The 19,364-nt window shown below is 38.8% G+C and overlaps 1 protein-coding gene across 2 annotated transcripts in view; it reads left to right on the forward strand.

The window, feature by feature from the left end:
- The first annotated feature begins 2,643 nt into the window (after positions 1-2,643).
- The window catches only part of LOC146623786 (homeobox protein PKNOX2-like), a 103,740-nt gene continuing 87,019 nt past the window's right edge, over positions 2,644-19,364 (forward strand). The window contains exon 1 of one of the 2 annotated variants that reach the window (XM_085364291.1): positions 2,644-2,707. The gene's annotated coding sequence lies outside the window, so the exon portion shown is untranslated. The remainder of the gene's footprint in view (positions 2,708-19,364) is intronic. The other variant, XM_085364292.1, reaches the window with a different exon arrangement.

The following is a 19,364-nucleotide window of genomic DNA, read 5'->3' on the forward strand; positions in this document are numbered from 1 at the left end:
TTGCCTGTGCCTGCCTGACTTTCCATCGGGCGATTTGATCTTTTCTACACTTTCACTGCAATCAAACAGATTAAAGCGCACACAAACGTCTCACTTTCAATGTTGTATCAAAGTGTCCAGGAAGGGGCGATTCTGGGATTAGACCTTGAAGGGGGCTCAGCCCCCTATCATAATGACATGCACAGACTTCCTTGCAATTAATATTAGCGGAATATTCTGTTTGTAAACATGCGCTGCTGTCCTTTTCCCCTTTACAACCCTCAGTTCAAAGGAATGCACATTACAATATTACCTTCAAAGCAACCCAATTAGTTGGAATGAATAATCACAGTTTTCCATATGAAACACCAGTCTTATAGCGGGCAAACTGAAGGCAAAGACTCAATTGTGTTCAATTGTTGACCAGAAATGACCACGGTACATTAAAGAACTATACAAAGCAGATATGAGAAGAAACATGCACAGCCTTTTGTCACTCTCTTTTTTCAGTCTCTTAACCACGTACAGGCAGTTCAGTTTACTTCAATTAAATTGCAATTAAAATTAAAACATTTAAAAAAAAAACATCACTCTGCCACCCCATACACCTGGAGTTGGTAGAGTTTATTTTACACTAAAGTTTCCAAATTCATGCAAACCCTTCATTTATTCTGCAGGACACATGATATCAGGTCCCCTGATCCAAGAGTGGAGAATAGATTTGTAATGGCATCCATCCTGTTCAAGCCATGTTTAGCGATGGGAACCCTATTCAGTTCGTATCAATTAATATGTTCTATTTAGAATGTGAAATCATTATTAATGAGTGTGAGCAAAGCAGAAGCTACCATGGCTTTGTAACTTTTGTTGGCTTTCACTACATATTCACTCTTAGCTGTTTTCTCTCTGTCTAGAGGTCTGCTTTGCTGTAAACAAACACTGCACCCCGATTTCACCAGAACAGAAATAGGAAATTGATAAAGCACATGCATATATACCAGCAGACCTAAGGCTCAGAAAGCTAAAATTAGCTAATAGACTCTAACAATCTAGCCTACATTAACATTTTTGATGGTAATGACCCTGTTTTATCAGGACAATTTACACTTTTCCTTGCATGTTTACATATTTAGGTAATGTGTGTTTTCAATCTTCACAAGTGAGTGGTGTCGTGGAATGACCTCTTCATCTTCTTTCTGTCAAAATAACACAAATCTATTAATAAAAATCCACACTGTTGATGTTGAAGCATGTATGAGTGCACTGTAACATCATGACATTAAGAACACTGGATATCTAAATCTGTGCTTGTTATAACCTGCACTGTCTCCAGCAGACCAGGTGGGAATATAAATGCAAAATTAGACAATGATAACAGAACATTTTTTAGGGGTTCTATGTCCAAATTCAGGGGTGCTTGAACATTCCCGATAAAGAAGGTCTAAACTCAGGTCTTTTCTGTTTGAACGAAGAACTGTAATCAGTGGTAAACCTGAACAAGTGAGGATATAACAAAAAGAACGAGGATAAGTGGAGCTGTGGTGACTACAACTGAGACATTTAACATTGAAGCAGCTACCCACAGCTGTAGCATAGCATAGCATCTTTATTTATAACGCACTTTACATCCAACAATGTTGGCCAAAGTGCTACAAATATAAAACAAAGAGAAAACAGTTTAAATTACATATAGAATATCTTAAAATTAAAAATAATATAATTAATTAGAAACATATTAAGAGACATCAACAAGTCCTGCTGTGCTGAAAGCCGAGGTAAATAGATAAGTTTTAAGACGTGATTTAAAAACAGATAATGAAGGTGCCTGTCTAACATGTAAAGGCAACTCATTCCACAATTTTGGTGCTGCCACAGCAAACGCCCGATCCCCTCTGAGCTTACGATTTGTCCTGGGCACGCTCAGGAGGAGCTGGTCTGCCGACCTGAGGGACCGGGAAGTTATGTATGGATGAAGACGCTCAGAGAGATACAGAGGGGCAGCATTTGACAAACACTTAAAGACAAATAAAAGCAGCTTAAAATGGATCCTAAAATGCACGGGCAGCCAATGAAGTGAATATAAAACTGGGGATTCCTGTAGGGATTAGAACAGCAGGAAATCAACACGCAGTGAATTAGGTTTCTTATACTAAAAAGGTTCAAGCTTGCCTGTAACTGGACACACTTTCCTGACAAAGGCTGTCACATTATGTTTGTATAAAGACCGAAAGCACAGAGGATGACCGAACAGATGTAGGTCACTTTACTTTTCAGGTTTATAACAGAGTCCGCCCGAGCTCAATGAATGTGTTCATATATTAAATCATTTGAAAATGTCATTTAAATGTTCACATTTTTGCGTTTTAAGCTGGTCCAGACTGATTCTCTTGATTCAAAATCAACTAAATTCTTTAGATTTTTTTATTGAAATGAACTGTTGTTTGCTGTTGTTGTTACTGTGATTGTTGTAAACGAGTTGCACCACCGTAACTCGACCGCAAATGTCAATGCGCTCTTCTTGGGGGTTTCGTGTGTTTGGAGCCCTACACCTGATTGCGGTATTTCCCATGGACACTGGAAGGCATCAGCAGCCCGGTGTTGGGAAAACGGGGAGCGGAGATGAAGATGGAGGTGGGAGGGGCCTGACATGACTGACGTCAGCGACTGTGTGGAGGAGTATAGGCTGTGCTGTCAGCCCAGTGTCAGTCTGATGAAGATTGGCATGCAGGTAAGCTGTCATTCATTTTCAATGTCAGTGCATGGGAGCAGGGCTTCAGCACTCCAGCGTCCTTTTTCCCCCTTTCCCCCCCTTCATTACAAAAGGCAGGACATTATTCATACAGTCAGACAGCCAGCCAGGCCAGAGTGAGGGAGAGAGAGATAGGGAGGGAAAGAGAGACAGAGAGAGAGTGAGGGAGGGAGAAAGAAAAAAAAAAGAGAGAGCGAGAGACTGAGGGAAGGGAGGGGGCCTAGAGGAGGGGGTGAAAAAAGAGAGAGGGAAAGGAGAGGAGAAGCATTTTTGTGCTGGACTCAAAGACCAGTGGATTTTTTTTCCTTTGCTTGATGCGGCATTTGGATTTTTGAAATTGTCGCGGTAATGTTTGTGATGCGGTTATCTCAGATTTTTTTTAAATGTATAAAGCGGATGTTTTAGTGCAAATGTAATAGTTTAAAGAGAATAAAAGCAGTAAAGCGTGCAGGAAGCTGGCGTTCTGTTTGCTTTGATTTCTTTGTCAAAAAGCTTCGGAACGCCTCATCCCATTCTAATTAATCGCAAATTAACACTTCATTTTACGGCGTGTCTGTAACGTGCAAAAGGCGTGTTGTGTTGTAATGTAATGCAATTTTCTTGATGTTGAAGTTTCGTTGTTGGGCTGTTAAAAAGGCTTTTATTTTGACTGACCGAGTTAGGTGAGGTGTAAATGGGGGGTGTCATGTAGCACACTTGCAATTTGATGTAATTCACTGAATTTTATTATTATTTTTCTTAATGCTCGTGAGTTTTGCGTGTGTAATTATTTTGGTTTGCAGGAAAAATAGATGGTTGCATGTTTTTCAATCTCAAACTGAAAAAAGTGAACTATAGTTACCTTTAAAATTACATTTTTTTGCTGATGACTTACAAAAGTACCCAAGCTTTTCAGTGAAATTAGTGTAGCAGCAGTATTTTAAAGTAAAACAAACAATATATAAAGCTAAAATATTACATGTAGTAATTTAAGTTGTCCTCATATAGGGGCATGTTTGACTTCTTATTTTCTCAATCAATGTTTGACTGAAGTGAGCTCTAAAGTTTACACTCAGCCTACCCAGCCCTGCAAAAACCTCCCTAGTCTGAACACTGGCCCTCTTTGTGTGCCGCTCACCACTTTCTATTTCAGATGACTTGTTTATTCCACAATTGCTTGAATGACGGTTTTGCTCACCGTAGAGCTTGTTTGACTGGCACAAAACACTGTCTGCGAGACAGCTAGTTTTCAGCACTGCTAGCCTGTATGATTTGACTTACATCCTTGAGTTAGAGAGGCCCAGATTTGCTGGTCTTTTGCTCTGTCTTAGTAGTTTTTTTGAGTCAAATTCAGCCAACTCCTGTGTCCCTTTGGGCAGTATTTCATATAGGCAGGCGCAGATTTGATAAACACATGTGACTTAAAAACAGAAACGCTTTTCTTGATATAAAATTTAAACTGACAACTGACACAGTTGTTTTCTCTCAGTGGTAAAATGCTCTGGCTATACAAAGCTAACTGAGGGCCTAATAACTAAGGCCATAGTGTGAACATCAAGAGTACATTAGCTTAATTAAATATGCCTGAACCATTTGTTTACTAATCATCTGCTTCCCTGAGAAATCACGATGGCGATTTGGACCACTTTAGGTCCCTTTGTCAGACACATTCACCAGGTGCAAAATGCTGAGCATGAAATCCCACGAGGGGCTAAATTTGCACCCACTGTGAAAGTAAACACTTTGTAAGATACTGCTGTTGTTCTGTGAATTGCTGTTAAAAGAGCAAGAGAAGCCCTTTTACCTTTTACACCGTTCAAATCACCCTTTGTCAGTAGATGATTTACCTGCGAATGGATCGAGACGGCGTACACAAATACGCAAGCACACGAGTTGATACGCATCACTAGTCACCCTCAGAGATGTTTGTTCTTTGTTGTTATGTACCCCACGCAGCTCTACATATTGTCAAAAGGCGATAATGCCAATTTAGTTTATCCACCAAACCCTGCTGAGATCTTAATTGATGATTTGTGTCATTGGACAAGCAGCCCAGGGGCACATTTAGGGCTGCACAATACTCCGGCACCATTTGCATATTCCCATTCTTACTATATGGGTAAATTACATGATGAGATGTGATGCTGTGCATTCCTACAGCTTTTTGGGGGATAATCACTAATAAAGTGAGTCAGTCACACTAAATGAAGGAAGTAAACAGAGCGAGGAGAGCATATGTTACAAACCAATTTAAGCATTTATGTATGGCCATAAAGCAATTGAGGAAATTAAACCATGAGCGAATGTCTTGTCATTTTCTTCGCCTTTGCTGCTAATTCCTCCCTGCATGGAGCCAGTGGAATCATTTTTGGAGACAGTCTTTTTCCTTTCTTTCTCTTTTTTTCACAGGGTTTCTTGTAAGACTAATAGGGCTTACTTTGCAGGAGTCTTTTTTCTAGCAATCAAATTGTGAAATATCTAATTTGTTGTTTTTTTTGAGGGCCCGGCTTTTTAAAATCAGGCTGGAAAAACAGCGGATGTTTTGAATTATTCATAGGGTTTTAGTCTGCTGGGTATCCTCAGCGAAGTGAATATAGCTCCTGTTCTGGCCCATGAGCAAAGTGATGTAGTCTAGTTTTCTCATGTTCGATAGCGCGGCAGTTCTTTAGACAATTGTGTTGCGCTGCATGTTTTGGTCCTGTCTGGGCCCTCGTAGGTCATGCCCACTAAGCCTGCTTGATCCCTATTGCTCTCAGGAGGAGGCAGAGACCTTTTTATATCGTCAGATAGCACAGGTTAAGGACAGCCCTTGCATGCTTACCCATGCTCATTCCGCAGCCAGTGCTGTGCTGGCACGGCTCTAAGTAAGCCACCGGGGAGTGGGCTTCGGAGAGAGATGGATTGGCTTGATTTATGCTTCAAGAGGAACAGCAGGCAAATTTAGCGATTCTCCATATAGTGTCAACATTACAGACTTTGTTTCTGGAAAGACATAAACAAACTATAATGAATAGGCATGTTGATTAGAACTGTAATTTAATTTAAAAAGGGAATCAGGCAGTAACGGCATACAGTACTGCTGAAATGTATTTTAATCTAAACGCTCAACAATGAAAAGAGTGTGAGGCAGAAAAAGCGATTAAAACATTTTACTTTAATAACAATAAATAAATGATGTAGTCTGAATAGTGGTATATAACCCCATAGTAATCAATAACATTTTGACATTTATATGTAATTTAACATTTTTGCCCCATAATTGCATCTGAGCACAATTGTAGTTATTTTCATTTTTATTAAAATAGCAAACAGCAGTACATTTAGCTGGTTCCTCCCCAGTGCCAGTTGGTGATCGGTATAACAACAGACATCCTCTTAGTGCCTTAGCAATGAGTGTTTCCAGATGTATGTCTTGTAGAATTTACAAATAACTGCAATGCAAAAGCAAACATTAAGGAAGCATTTTTAAGATAAAGTTAGTGAGAAAATGTGAATTAATATATATTTGATACCATTTACACTTCATAGTCACTTTTTTAAGGCAGTCATTACATTACTTACAAGTCTTGATGTAAAACAGTATTCCTAATGACTATTTAAATGCATAGATTGTTTTGCTTCATTTATTTTTTTTAAAATATGAACTAAAAGTGATTCCATTGCACATGAGCATGTGGAGGATTACATACTTGTCTACACGACACAGGCTACTCTTTTTTTCTTGTGTTGTTTTACTCCACAAAATGTTATTACAATGTTCTCTCAGTATAGCACTGCTCATCTCCAGCTGGAAAAAAGTAAGAAAAATCCATGTCTGCCTCCAGACTGCTATTCACTGAATGATAGTGTGTAGCACATTCAGTTTACCCTGCAGATCGTTCTTAAACTTTTAGAAATACTCTTCTTCACATAACAATCACAGATGTGTGCTTGAACAGTGAACACGACAGCATGGAAGGAGTCAAATAAGGGCTTTAGTCATTAGATAATGATTTTAGCATCAGTTCTCTGATTGCATTCCTTTTTTCAGACAGAGGAAATGAAAGCCCAGCAGGGACACATTCCCTAAAATGAGTCAAAGTTGTGGCTTAGAATGGAAAGTCCAATACAGCTTAGTTTTTCCACCAGCAGCAGGATGCATGTGCATTGTTTACTGGGGGTGAAAAGTATTTCAAAGATTCTTCAGAAACAGGCTGCGGCCTCTCTCTCATGTCGTCAGTATTCAGTAGTGTTAATATCAGCTGCTTTTGATGTCATTATTTTTGCAGTGAAAACAATTAAAACATAATATTTTTAGACATTGGTGCTTACTATTCAAAGATCAAGCGTGCAATCAAATTAGCTACAGCACATTATATATTCTGCATTTGAAGACCTTTAGCAAGACTCTGAACCTCATTGTGCCTTTGCTTCTTATCTCTGGTGGAATGTAGATAATCCGAATAAATGAGTAGAGCTTCTCACAGAGAAATATGAATCCTGCCAGCAAATCCTGAATTTATTATATTTCAGAGTCCTGGTAACAGCTGAGCTGGGTGAGGTTCAAAATATTTGATTTGAATTCAACAGTAGATCACAGCAGAGTAAATCCGACCAAGTACTATGTGGCTGCATATTGAGAATGAATACATGAATAAATGCATTGGCCAAAATGCTGTTGCCACTTTTGGGAATTTCACACACTGCAATATTCTATAAAACATATTTAAGTTTCCTCAGAACTGTTACTTATTTTGATGAAGCCATCTTCACACCATGCACTGATACAGAGGCAGGAGCTTCAATTAGCTTAATGCAACTATATTGATGTCACTTCAAAAATTGCTGTTTTTATTGAAACTCCAGCGTCTTTTTACTGCAGGTACAGCTCCAGCTGGTTTTCGGCACTGCAGTGCAGTTGCCATTAAGAAAAGCGTTGTCTCCTCTATGTGATGCAGATCTGCTTTTATTAGTTTTACAACCAGGTACACAAGAATTCAGGCTGTTTCTGTGAGCACTAAGCTATCTCAGATCACTGTTGTTGTTTGTTTGTTTGTTTGTTTGTTTTACAGCTAAATTAATATACAGATGAAAAAAAACCCCAACACATTGAGATACAAGGCAATAGGCAAGAAGATGAGGAAATTAGCCTTTTTGAAATGGTGGTTGATGATCTTTAGATATCAGCTTCCTTTGATTGTTGGCACAGCAGCTCATTGAAGTCTGCTGCGCTGTGAATAGAAATACACCAACGCTAAAGCTGTGACCTCCAAATGGCTATTTACTGGAGTACACTTCCATTTTCCACAGTCCTCTCCAAAGATATTATTCAAGTGTGTTGCTCTTTCTGCCACTCATCTGAATGTTTCAGCCTACTGCACTCTAGGACACCATTGATCTGAAGGACAATATTTTCACTCAGTCTATAGCTGTTCCTTTATTCTTGGCATTAGAGTTGAACAAAAGCAGTCGTCTCTTCAAATCCATTTGTATACTTTGCTGTTAATCTCTAAGAGGTCTTTGAAGGCACCCGGGGAAATTCTTGTTAATGCACAAGTCGTTAGTTAAAACTGTGACTTATCAGCAGACTAGTAAGACTAGTAAAGACATTATGCAGTGGCAAGGACACAATGATTTGTCCCAGTGCTTTTTAGTAATCGTTCTTATTAGCTGCAAATGACTTCCTTTACATAGTCCAGTACCCTGCTATAAAAGTGCCATGATTTTATGACAGTACAGGCTTGAGTCGAGGCGCATTTCATTTTCCACAGGAAGGCTATATCTGTCACAGTGTTTCACAAGACTTGTCACTCCTAAAATGTGAAAGGAGCACTACACTCTTTCATTCCTGTATTATATTTCACTAAACATCAGCCATCTTGGATGTCGAACTGCTGCTAAATTTCAGCAGCTTTTTCATCCAAAGGGATGCTAATGGTAAAGTAGAAATAACATTTTATATATATAACTACACGGTAACCTAACAAAATGGCCAGTCCCCTAGCAACTACATTCATAAAATGCATTATGTTAAATTATTAATTATTAACTATTAACTATATACATATGAGTGAAATACTGCATTCTGTCATCAACACTATACATGCTAATATTGACTGGTTTTGTAGACAGACATGTCTGATATAGGTGTTCTGTCATTCATATTTTTTTTTCTATTCCAGGATTGCAGTGATTCATCTAGTAACTTGAATAATTCGACTATTAAAAAAAATCCTCTATGAAAATTCTTTGCTTCATGCTTTGTTTAATCCAAGGCTCTGTAGCATTTAGTTGTCACCACGGAAATAGTTGTTTCTTATTAAAAACTTTACTAGAAACAGTCAGCAGGAGTCCGTGATCAAACCACATCTTTAGCAAGCTCCAATATCTATACGATATTTAAATGAGCTTGCTGAAGGCCGACTACAGGCGTCATGCTTTCTATTGTAGTGATACCAGCAGCAAGCAGGGGTGTACTAAACCATATTTAAGGCTTTTACATCATTTTTTCATATTTAAAGTAAACAAAAATATCTTAAAATATAGAATTAAAAGTGGTTCTTCACAGGCTGATAAAAATGTACCTGTGCCAGTAATACTCTGAGCCTGTGACCTATTATTGTTAGGGTGGACACAGAATTGTTATTAAGATTAATCATCAGAGCCTCTGTTTTCAGTAACACACACACACACACACACACACACACACACACACACACACACACACACACACACACACGAACGAACATCAAAAAGATGCAACATAGAACTCTGTTTGCCTCGTACTAATGTAAGAAAGCTCTCCAAGGAGAAAGAGCAAAGGCAGTTTTATTTTATGCCTTAGTTTAGATTTCATGTAGACCTTATTTTCTTTGACATTACCGCACTTACGATCATTTATTTATTTTTGCATTTAAGAAAGTTAACAGCTTACATAAAGACAATGAAAGGCTTTAGTTTTTTGACAGATGTTGTATGCAGATAAACTATTAAAAACCTTAAAATTTTTAAAATGGAAACCACTGAGAACATATCCGATTACTCGATTCACCTATGGAATAATCAACAGAATATCCAGTTGTTAAAATAATAATAATAAGATAATAATAAGCTGCAGCCCAACTGTTATCCGTCTTCAACAAGCAAAAAACAAAAAAACAAAAACCCCACAAAACCAAGTGTCCATCTCATCGGTCAATTCACCATTTCCCCCCACCAGCATCAGACCATATTTCAAATAAAACTTGTTTCCATCCTCTGCTCTTGTGCTTCTTTTTTCCAAGTCTAACAATAGCCGGCTGTAACGTCCTGTAATTGGTGAAAGGCTGAAACATCAAAAGAAAAATAATAAATCATGGATGAGTTTGATTTGGGAGCCACCAACATTTGACCATGATCCACTTCTCAGTCCACTGAGGTCTCACACTTCATTTTTGGTTGATATCAACGTGGAAATTCTCAAAGTCGGGACTAAACAAGTTGGGTGTGGAAATAATTAACCGAGTCTTATTAGTCAGAGTGTTAGATATGGGGGAAATGTGTAGATGTAAAAACCTGTCTCACTTTAAAAAAAGACCAAGTATTTGTTTTTTAACTCACCCTCACTTAGCCTCAATTCTGATGCATTGGGACAACTCTTTAGCGTTCAGCTTTCAACATGGAAAACAATAAAAACCTACAAAAATCTGTGTTAGGTGGGGCGATGGATGACATAATTACACACCCTCTAAAGAGAAGAAAACAGCCAGACAGGAGTTCTCCTGGGAAACTCTTCTGTTCTCCTGGTTTTGCACTTTTGTTTTTAACTCCACATTCTTTCTTTTTCTGTTTGGTTGGGTTTAGGCACCAAAATAGCTTTTTCGGTTATAGAAGGAAAAACCACAGTTTGAATAAAAGTACATAGTTTTACAATGCTAAACACACATTACTGCATTAAGCACTTCCTTGATTACCACTGTCCAGTGACAATGACAAAACATGAGTTTTCAGCTCATAAGAGTAATCTCCTTTCCATGATAAAATATTCATTTTGGTGGTTATGTTTTGGAGAAAAACATGCAGATTAGAAAGATCGGGTTTTTGCGAACTTATCAAAGAGTCCAAGAATAACTTGGAAAGGACAAGTCTATTTATTAATGTGGAAACCTGCATCTTTCCTAATCTGAACCAGAGCTTTTGGGACCTAAACCCCACCACACTTGGGAACCAATATGATAGATCTAGAGTCAAATTGTCCTTTACACACCCCAAGCATTTACAACAGCCTTATTCTAAAATTACATATTGAAAACATGTTGGTGAACTTATTCCTGGCAGTATATTGAAAATGATGTCTAAGAGATGATCAATGATTTAGTGAAGTCAACCAAGAACAGTCTATTCATACTCCTGTTGAACTTTAACTTAAGGCAGCAGTTAAAACTGGCTTTATGGTCCATACGTCTTTCTTGTTTTATTTGGACCAAAGAATGACCTGTTTTTAGAGAGCTGAAGTAATCTTCTTTTTCACTGCAAGCTTGTAATAACATGGATTAATGCCCCTAAAAAATATCCATCAAAAAATCCATGAAAATGTTTTCCAAACATCAGCTGTTCATATGAAATGCATGATATGCAGTAGCTTCCGTCTTAGCCGTATCCATCGTCCTTGCTCTCTCCTTTCCTCACTTCATTGCATTTAGAACATTATGACTTTGCTGAGTGTGTAAGGAAACATGAGCACCACTGACATTAACCTCCAGTTTAAAGTGACAGAGCACACAGAGAGCCAGTCCCTTTGTTCAGACCTGTGTGTAGTTGAAACAGGGCGGGATCGACACTGATGGAAATGGAAATTGAGCTGATTTGAAAAACCTGTCGAAATTGATGCAGTATTGTTTTTAAAAGCTGTCTTCTGGATGGTTCTGGACTCGTGTTTGGCCTGAAGCTTGGACTCTGCAAATAATTATGAGTCAGCTACAGGAGTCCACAGGAGACTTGGTCCGGGACACGGTTGACGGTTGATGAGTGTGACCATGACGTGTGCACTTCTGAGTCACTTTCAGTTGGGTTTTAGTTTGAGGTCAGAGACAATAGTCCTCCTTTACATAGCACAAATTTTGCAATTAGCAAAATTTCTCTTTTTCCCCCATTTAATTATCGTTCCCGTATCTCATTATTTTGGCCTGCAGCAGTGACTCAGTCAAGTTTGGTTCTCATTTAAAGACATTACGAGCAACCGTAAAACATTTCTTTCTCTGTCTGTGTGAGCATGCCGACACATTAATCCACATTCAGCACCGTTTCCAGGCTGCCACATTCCGTTACATAAAAGTTTAATTCATAAGAAGATTTGAGCCAAAACAGTCACAGAGAAACAAAATTACTGCTGAGTCTCTGTTTCCTGTGATTTGTGGTGGCAGGCACATAATTTGTCAAAGAAAGCTGTGCTGTGTTAAGTGTGTTTGTACAGTGGTGCGGGCTAACCGCATGCCAGCTCTGATTTTAGAAGTGGTAATATTTAATGACTCTACAACACCCGTCTGATTTGTGAGTACTTGACTCTGAGCACCACTCCTTCCTTTTGGTGTCCTTTCTGATTTGCTACTGCCGATGAAAACCAAGACATTTAGTTGCATTGCCTTTCAAGTCTTAATGTAAACATGTCAGATTTATGGAGTTTGCTGGGGGGGGTGAGCGTGTGCAATTATAACAGAAACATCACTGTAAGTGGATATATCAGCAGCTGAAGCAAATTCTGGTCTACTGCAGTTTTACTTTTTCATTTTGGTCAATGAAATGCCTGCTAAAAAATAAGACTTTAAATCACGAAAATATCCCTTAAACATTATCTGGGAGTGTAGACATGATTTCACATGTTAAATCCAGTACTAAGTAGAAAAAAAGAAAAACAGACCGAACCCCCTTTTTCTCTACCGAGACTTCTTTCCACTACAAAGAATAATTACTTTTCCCAACTCCCGTGCCATAATTGGTTACTACTCTTTTATCTTATCTATGTGCGCATAATTATCACAGTCATCATATTAGATTATTTCATGCATAATAAATGAACTCAAACTGTGTGGGTAATTAGCATGTTAGGATATGTGCCACGATAAGAGGTTCGCTCTCTCAAAGAGGCTATTGTTCAAGACATTCCTGAAAAGTGAGAAATGCAGAAAGAACTGAAATATTGGATGATCACTCTATAAAGTGTCTATTTATTTTCTCTGTGTGTGTTTGCACTCACATCTCGGGTACATTTCTCATAAGAAGTAATGTTATCTTGGACTCCAGGTTTCACACAGAGTAGTTAATATGCGTAAGATGCAAAAAGACATGGCAGGAAAATGGAGACTACTGTAAATGCTTGACTTTGGCAGCAGTCTGCTGTATAGATCTTGTTCAGTCCAAAGGACAGATGTGCAGCACTTCAGTCAAGCTTTCAGTAAGTAGGTTATAGTGTGCTGTTAATATAATAGGCATTTAATATTTCTTAAACTTCTTGACATTTTCAGAATATTTGTAGGTTGTCTTCAAACAAGCTTCCATTATAATACAACATTACTTATCCTGCCTTTTACAAATAAATGAAAGTCAGTTAAAGGCTAACTAAAAAATAACATTGTGATACAGCTGTTAGTCATGAACAACAGCAACTCTTTCAATTGAAATAAGTAAACCTGCTGCTGGATGCATCCTAGTTTAATGCTGCCTGCTTGGAAACAGTTCAGCTATTATTTAATAAGGGGAGCCAATCAGGACGGCAGTTTGAATTGCCTATAAAGACACTGGGATTTGTGAAAATGCAATAGCTACAAATTTTACTACTCAATTAAAGTCCAATTTTCAAAAAGTGTTATTAAAATGCAGTGTCTGTCATGTAAATAAACAGAGAAAAAAACGTGAACTTAAAATACAGGTGATGTCACTACTCTGCAGAGAAACCATCATCGAGCCTAAATTTAGACTGTTTCGTTTACGGTATTAAAATAGTTTTATGTATTTAAATGCAGGAAGCATGCAGCTACATTAATTCAAAAAGTTTAATGTGTCAGTATGTGCTCATAAATCAGTATTTCAAGGCTGAAAGTGACATTGTGGATACTTTCAGGTACATACTTTGTCCTGCAATATTTTTGGCACTAACACCTGTCACTGATAAGTGCCTAAAACCTGCAATACACCGTAATAAGGAGTTATATTTTGCCATAGCAAAAATAAAAAGCCATATCCATATTGTGCCCAGTGGCTTTATTTGACCCCTCCCCTCCCCCGATAACAAAAATCCCAAAAAAAAGAAGAAAGGCAAACAAACAAAATCCTGAAAGTTTCAGAGTTTGTACAATTAAAATCAGCGTGTCTTCTGCTATCAGATATAATTAACTCTGTAATAAAATGTTGTGTGTGCATGTGTCGGGCTGTGGGTGTGGGTGGTGCAACATGCAATGTTTCCAATACCTAGCTGAGAAAAAATTTCCCACCTATTTTCCACGTAGACATTCATAAAACCCACACTATTATACATTATTATATTTCTAAATGAAAATAACATTAGAATCTGACAAACTCCACTGAGATCAATCCAGACAGAGAAGTTTTCAGCCTAAGAGGTGAAAAAGCACCTCAGAGGAGTTCATAGGAAAGAGCACTTTAATTACCAGCGACTAAAAAAAAATTGAGTAAAAGAATGAAAAATGACACATAGTCACGCACCCACACAGCTCTCCCACGCACTATGTGACTTCATAAAGGTTCATCTCCAAAGAGTGATGATGGTTTTGTGCTAAAAGTGAGTTATAAACAGCTGTGGAACTGGCGTCGTCTGGAGACGGTACAGAGTCAAGTGTGTTTCTGTATGTCTGGGCTCGAGTCTGGGAGAAGAAAGACAGCTATCCAGATCCCCCTCCCCCTGGCTGCTCTCATCTGGTCAAGGTCTCCATACCGCTCTGCTGTATCTATGCCTGGATCCCTGCTGGCACTGCCTTGGCATTGCTGTAATGTTAGTGTGGTGTAAATGGGAATTTGAAATCTGATAGTGCTGATTGTGGATGAAATTTGTTTTTTTAGTTTAAAGAGCTTTTCAGAGGGGATAAGTAATTTCGACAGCCTCACTGAAATCATCAGTGTTTCATTAGTGCTCTGTGCTCACACCTAAAGATTGCTGTATGTGACATTGTTTTTAAATGTGATTAGTACCACACATCTGAACTTTAACACTAGTCTTGTACCAGGACTGTAAGGGGATTCTCCAAATGGTTCAAATGGAGACCGTGTCTCAGTCTTTATCTTTTTAGAACAAGTTCAGCAACAACAGTCTCATAGACTCATAAGGCTCCTGTTAAGTGATTTATCATTTGGATTTGGTGGCACAGAAGTTTTTAAAAATGTCTCTCTGGCCTGGTTGGGGAAGCATTAAGTAGCCAGAGCAAGTCCTGTAGTTTATCCAAGATGTATGAAAACCCAACCATTCTGGTTGGTAGCAATAACTGAGTTAATGCCTCCAATAATGAGCCTTTAGCTCTAATAACTGAAGCCTGCAGTATGCCTCTTTCAACTCGCCATTATGTCTAAAACAATAATTGCACAGATTCAGACCACACCACTGCTAATCCAATTGGCCTCATTATGGAAGACTTTTTTTCTAGATTGCAATGTTTCCTCTGAAAAAAACTTCTTGTTAGGAAAAAGCCTTTTAGATAGGTTTTTCTGCAATAGGTCAATCATTTCTGTTCCATGTTATTACCTGTTATATAGTAACAACAAAAACAGTCTTACCAAGATGTTCCTTATGTTGTAAGGGACAGACCCTACAGTGATACAGAGAAAACTACCAAAATTTAGACAAGCCCTTATGAGCAAGAACTTAGTGACAGTGGAAAGGAAAAAAAACTTCCCTTTTTTAAACAGGAAGAAACCTTCAACAGCACCAGGCTCAGAGAGGGGCAGCCATCTGCTGCAACTGGTTGGGAATTAGGACAGGGGACACGACAAAAGACATACTAGAGACAGAGATTACTAATAATGAATGATTAAATAAAGTATAAAAACGCAGTGAAAACAAACAAGTGAAGAAGAAACACTCATGGGAAGCCTCTGGCAGCCTAGGGTTACCTGATCCAGCCCTAGGCTTTTTCAACAAGAAAGGTTTTAAGGCTAATCTTAAAAGTAGCAAGGGTGTCTGTCTCCCAAATCCAAACTGGGAGCTGTTTTGACAGAATAGGGGCCTAAAAACTGAAAGCTCTGCCTCCTATTCTACCTTTGTAAATAAATATCCTAGGAGCCGTAGACAAGCCAGCAGTCTAAGCGTGAAGTGCTTTATTGGAGTGATATGGTACTGTAAGGTCCTTAAGATAAGACGGTGGCTGATTATCCAATACCTTGTATGGGAGGAGTAGGAGCTGAAATTTGATTCTGAAATGAACAGGGAAGAGAACCCAGTATTAGAGAAAAATGCTCCCTCTTAAAGCATTTGGATCAACTGAAGGTTTTCCGTCAGAGAACTCATGTTGGAAATGATATATTCACCAAAGGATAGAATTTGGAATATTTAAAATTCTTTCATGCTGCAAAATTCATCTTCAGGTTTACTCACTCCTCATTCCCATTTGGAAATTGACAGCTAAGGTTGCTTTGCAATATCATCTTGAAGTCTATTTATGCCCACTGTTAAGGCACAGGAAGCCTCTGCAGAACGATAGGTGTCGCCACTTAGACAATACTGCCATGTAAGTGATGTTATAGGAAGAGAAAAACTCAAAACTGTAAGCAAAGACTTTGCCAAGTGTTTTTTTGTTGTTGTTGTTGCAAAGTCTTGTGGCGCAACACGCCAGGTTACAAAAATCAAGAGCTACACAACTGGGCAAGGTGACATGATGTGACATCAAAACTGGCATGTGACACCTGGGACACTGGGCTTGCATACAAACAGAATAAAATCATGTGGGTCTCCTGGATCCTGGATCTCCTGCTAGCTGATGACGACAAGACTGCAGTCTTTGTTCACAAACAACACAAAAACTTGTTGTGAGTTGCTTTTTACAGATTTTGCCAAACTAAGTTCAGTGCCTGGCTGCCAGTCTCTTATAGATCTAGTGGTAACCTAGATAAGTCTTCTTATCTAGCTTGAATATGAAAAATATCAAACTTTTCTGTTAGAACATTTGTAACACGTCCATCCATCCATCCTTACCTATATTTGGCACTCCACCCTTTTTCTGCTGAGAACCATGGACTCAGACTTGAAGGTGCTAATTTTCATTTCTGTTACTTCACTCTCAGCTGTAAACCACTTCAGTGTGAGGCCACAGTCTAATAAATTCAGCAGAACCACATCATCCACAAAAAGCAAAGACGTGATCCTGCAGCCACCAAGGTGGAAGCCTTAAACCACTTGGCATTAATAAAAATTGTAAATAGAATCAGTGACAGAGGGCAGCCCTGGTGAAGTCCGGCATCTACTGGGAATGAATCTGACTTATTGCTGGAAATGTGGACGTGGAACACGTGATTTTACCTGTGGTTGCTTTCGTTCTTGTTTTTTTTCCCCATTTGTTCAGAGCAAAGTTGACCAATGGGCCACTCTCAAAAAGAGACGCGTGGTTAAGCTTCTCAGAAAGGATTGGCTGCAGCGTAGTGTCAGTTGGACTGTGAAGGTGAGACCCACCATGACAGGAGATGAGGGATGACTTACACCTGCCTTCTTGATGCCCTCTTCAAAACAGGCCTGCTTATCTTTCCAGGATATGAGAGTGTGTTTGTACAAGCTAGGGCTGGGAAATTGAGAAAGCGGTTTACTGTTTTGAGGTTTTCTTATAAGTCTTTTGTGTGAATCTCTCAATCTCAGTGAATGGCATGCTACTGTTCTTCTTCTCCCCCGTGGTCAGTGGTATTTATAAACCATCACCAGCCGACATTTACAGACAGAGAAGCACCTTCAAGACACTATTTTCTGTACTGGGAAAAGGACAGAAAGTACTTTGTATTTAACTACCTGGATATGGAGCTGGATTGTGGTGGTGGCGAAGGGGGGGGGGGGGGGGGGGTTAAGTGGTGCATCTCTAATGTGTGGAAAAACATTGTGGAGGCTACAGAGAGAACCAGGGTGTCAGTAAATTCTGCAGCCTCAGTCCACAGGAATGTCATGAATTATTATTAGGAGCTGTGCACTCTGAACAAACAACTGAAGCAGACATTCAGTGTGCCAGTGAAAGAGTTAACTTTCTTCCTTTGGACTCTCACCAGGAGGGAAGAGTCAGAAAGAAAAAAGAAAGGTTAGTTTGCTTCAGACACTGATGGGGAATTCCTCTCTGTCTGTTCTGCCTTTGCCGCCTCTGCCAAGTCCATTGTGCTTCTGCCTTCCCGAGCTGTTTCATGCTCAGACAATGAAAGAGTGTTTAAATTTGCAGCAAAAAAAAGTGTTACCTTTATTCCTACTATGGCCTCATTATTTATATAATGGGCAGACACTGGCTGTTTAAATTCAGAGAGAATGAGTCTGCTGTAACCGAAGCTTTCTTTGTGCTTCCTTCATCCATCTTCTTTAATGTACATATGGGAAGCACTTTTTTCTGTCTGAGAGACATTGAAAGATTATGTGCAAAATTTACTACTGCTATACAGCACCAGGCTGAGGAGATTATCAACATTCTTCACTACATTTATGACTTTGTCATCAGCGTGTACTGTAGTGTATAAATTTCATTCTACCACATGACTCTGACATTTTATACAAGATGGACATTAAAATAACAGATCATGTCTTCATGCTTTATATCATTTATGTGCAAGATGTGAAAATCTGTAATCTGTAAGTCATTTTATGATGTATTATTAGCAACAAATTTAAAAGTACCTTTTAATATTTTAGTTCTATTTTGTGCCACCAAAACAGCCCTAAGGCATGGGCCTGGGACCTCTGTGCGTGCCCTGTAGTGTCTGGAACTGTGATGCTGGCAGTGGATCCTGTGAGCGCTGTGGATTGGGCATATTCCAGCAAACCTCTTGATCAAATGTGCTTGTTGAGAAGCTGGGTGAAAGTATTGAGCACTTGTATTGGTCCAATACACCCAATAACATGCATTTTGATGCTGTGTAAGGGCAACTGCCATTGGGCAGTATCCAAGTTGCCCCGGATGCATCCAATGGAGTGTGAATGTTAGAAAGTGCTTACGCGTAAATAAGTGTTGTATGAATGTGTGTGTCACTGGTTGAGATTATAGTAAGAAAGTGCTTTGAATGCTCAACTGACTAGAAAGGTACTACACGAGCACCTTTCTAGTCCCTAACATAGGTTTAAGCAGTAAAACCTACCTTTATATGTTTGGGAAAGGATATGAGTAACAGCAGCCAAAGGTTTTCAAGCAGAACACTGATTGTAGTTTCATAAAAAGATAATCAGAAATCAGTGATGTTCGTACTGCAGTTCATCACTTCATCTGACAATGAATGTACCCATATAAAATAATGTAAATTGTGGTCACTGGCTGTTTAATCCATTCAGTCTTCCCATTCAGTGCTTTGTACTTACCACAGAACACAGCAGTTCCATTGATTTATCACAGAGGCCACATCTTAAAGATGTGATTCATTTCACTGACTTACATGTACATCAGTTAGGAGTTTTCAAAATATATATTTTTCAAAATATATCTAAACTTGTGCAGTCACATTATAGAGATACCTCTGCAGGATATTG

The sequence above is a fragment of the Diplotaxodon limnothrissa genome, linkage group LG10 (assembly GCF_057381915.1).
Source record: "Diplotaxodon limnothrissa isolate DT_005_m linkage group LG10, D_limnothrissa_male_GT1.1, whole genome shotgun sequence".
Classification (NCBI taxonomy): Eukaryota; Metazoa; Chordata; class Actinopteri; order Cichliformes; family Cichlidae; genus Diplotaxodon; species Diplotaxodon limnothrissa.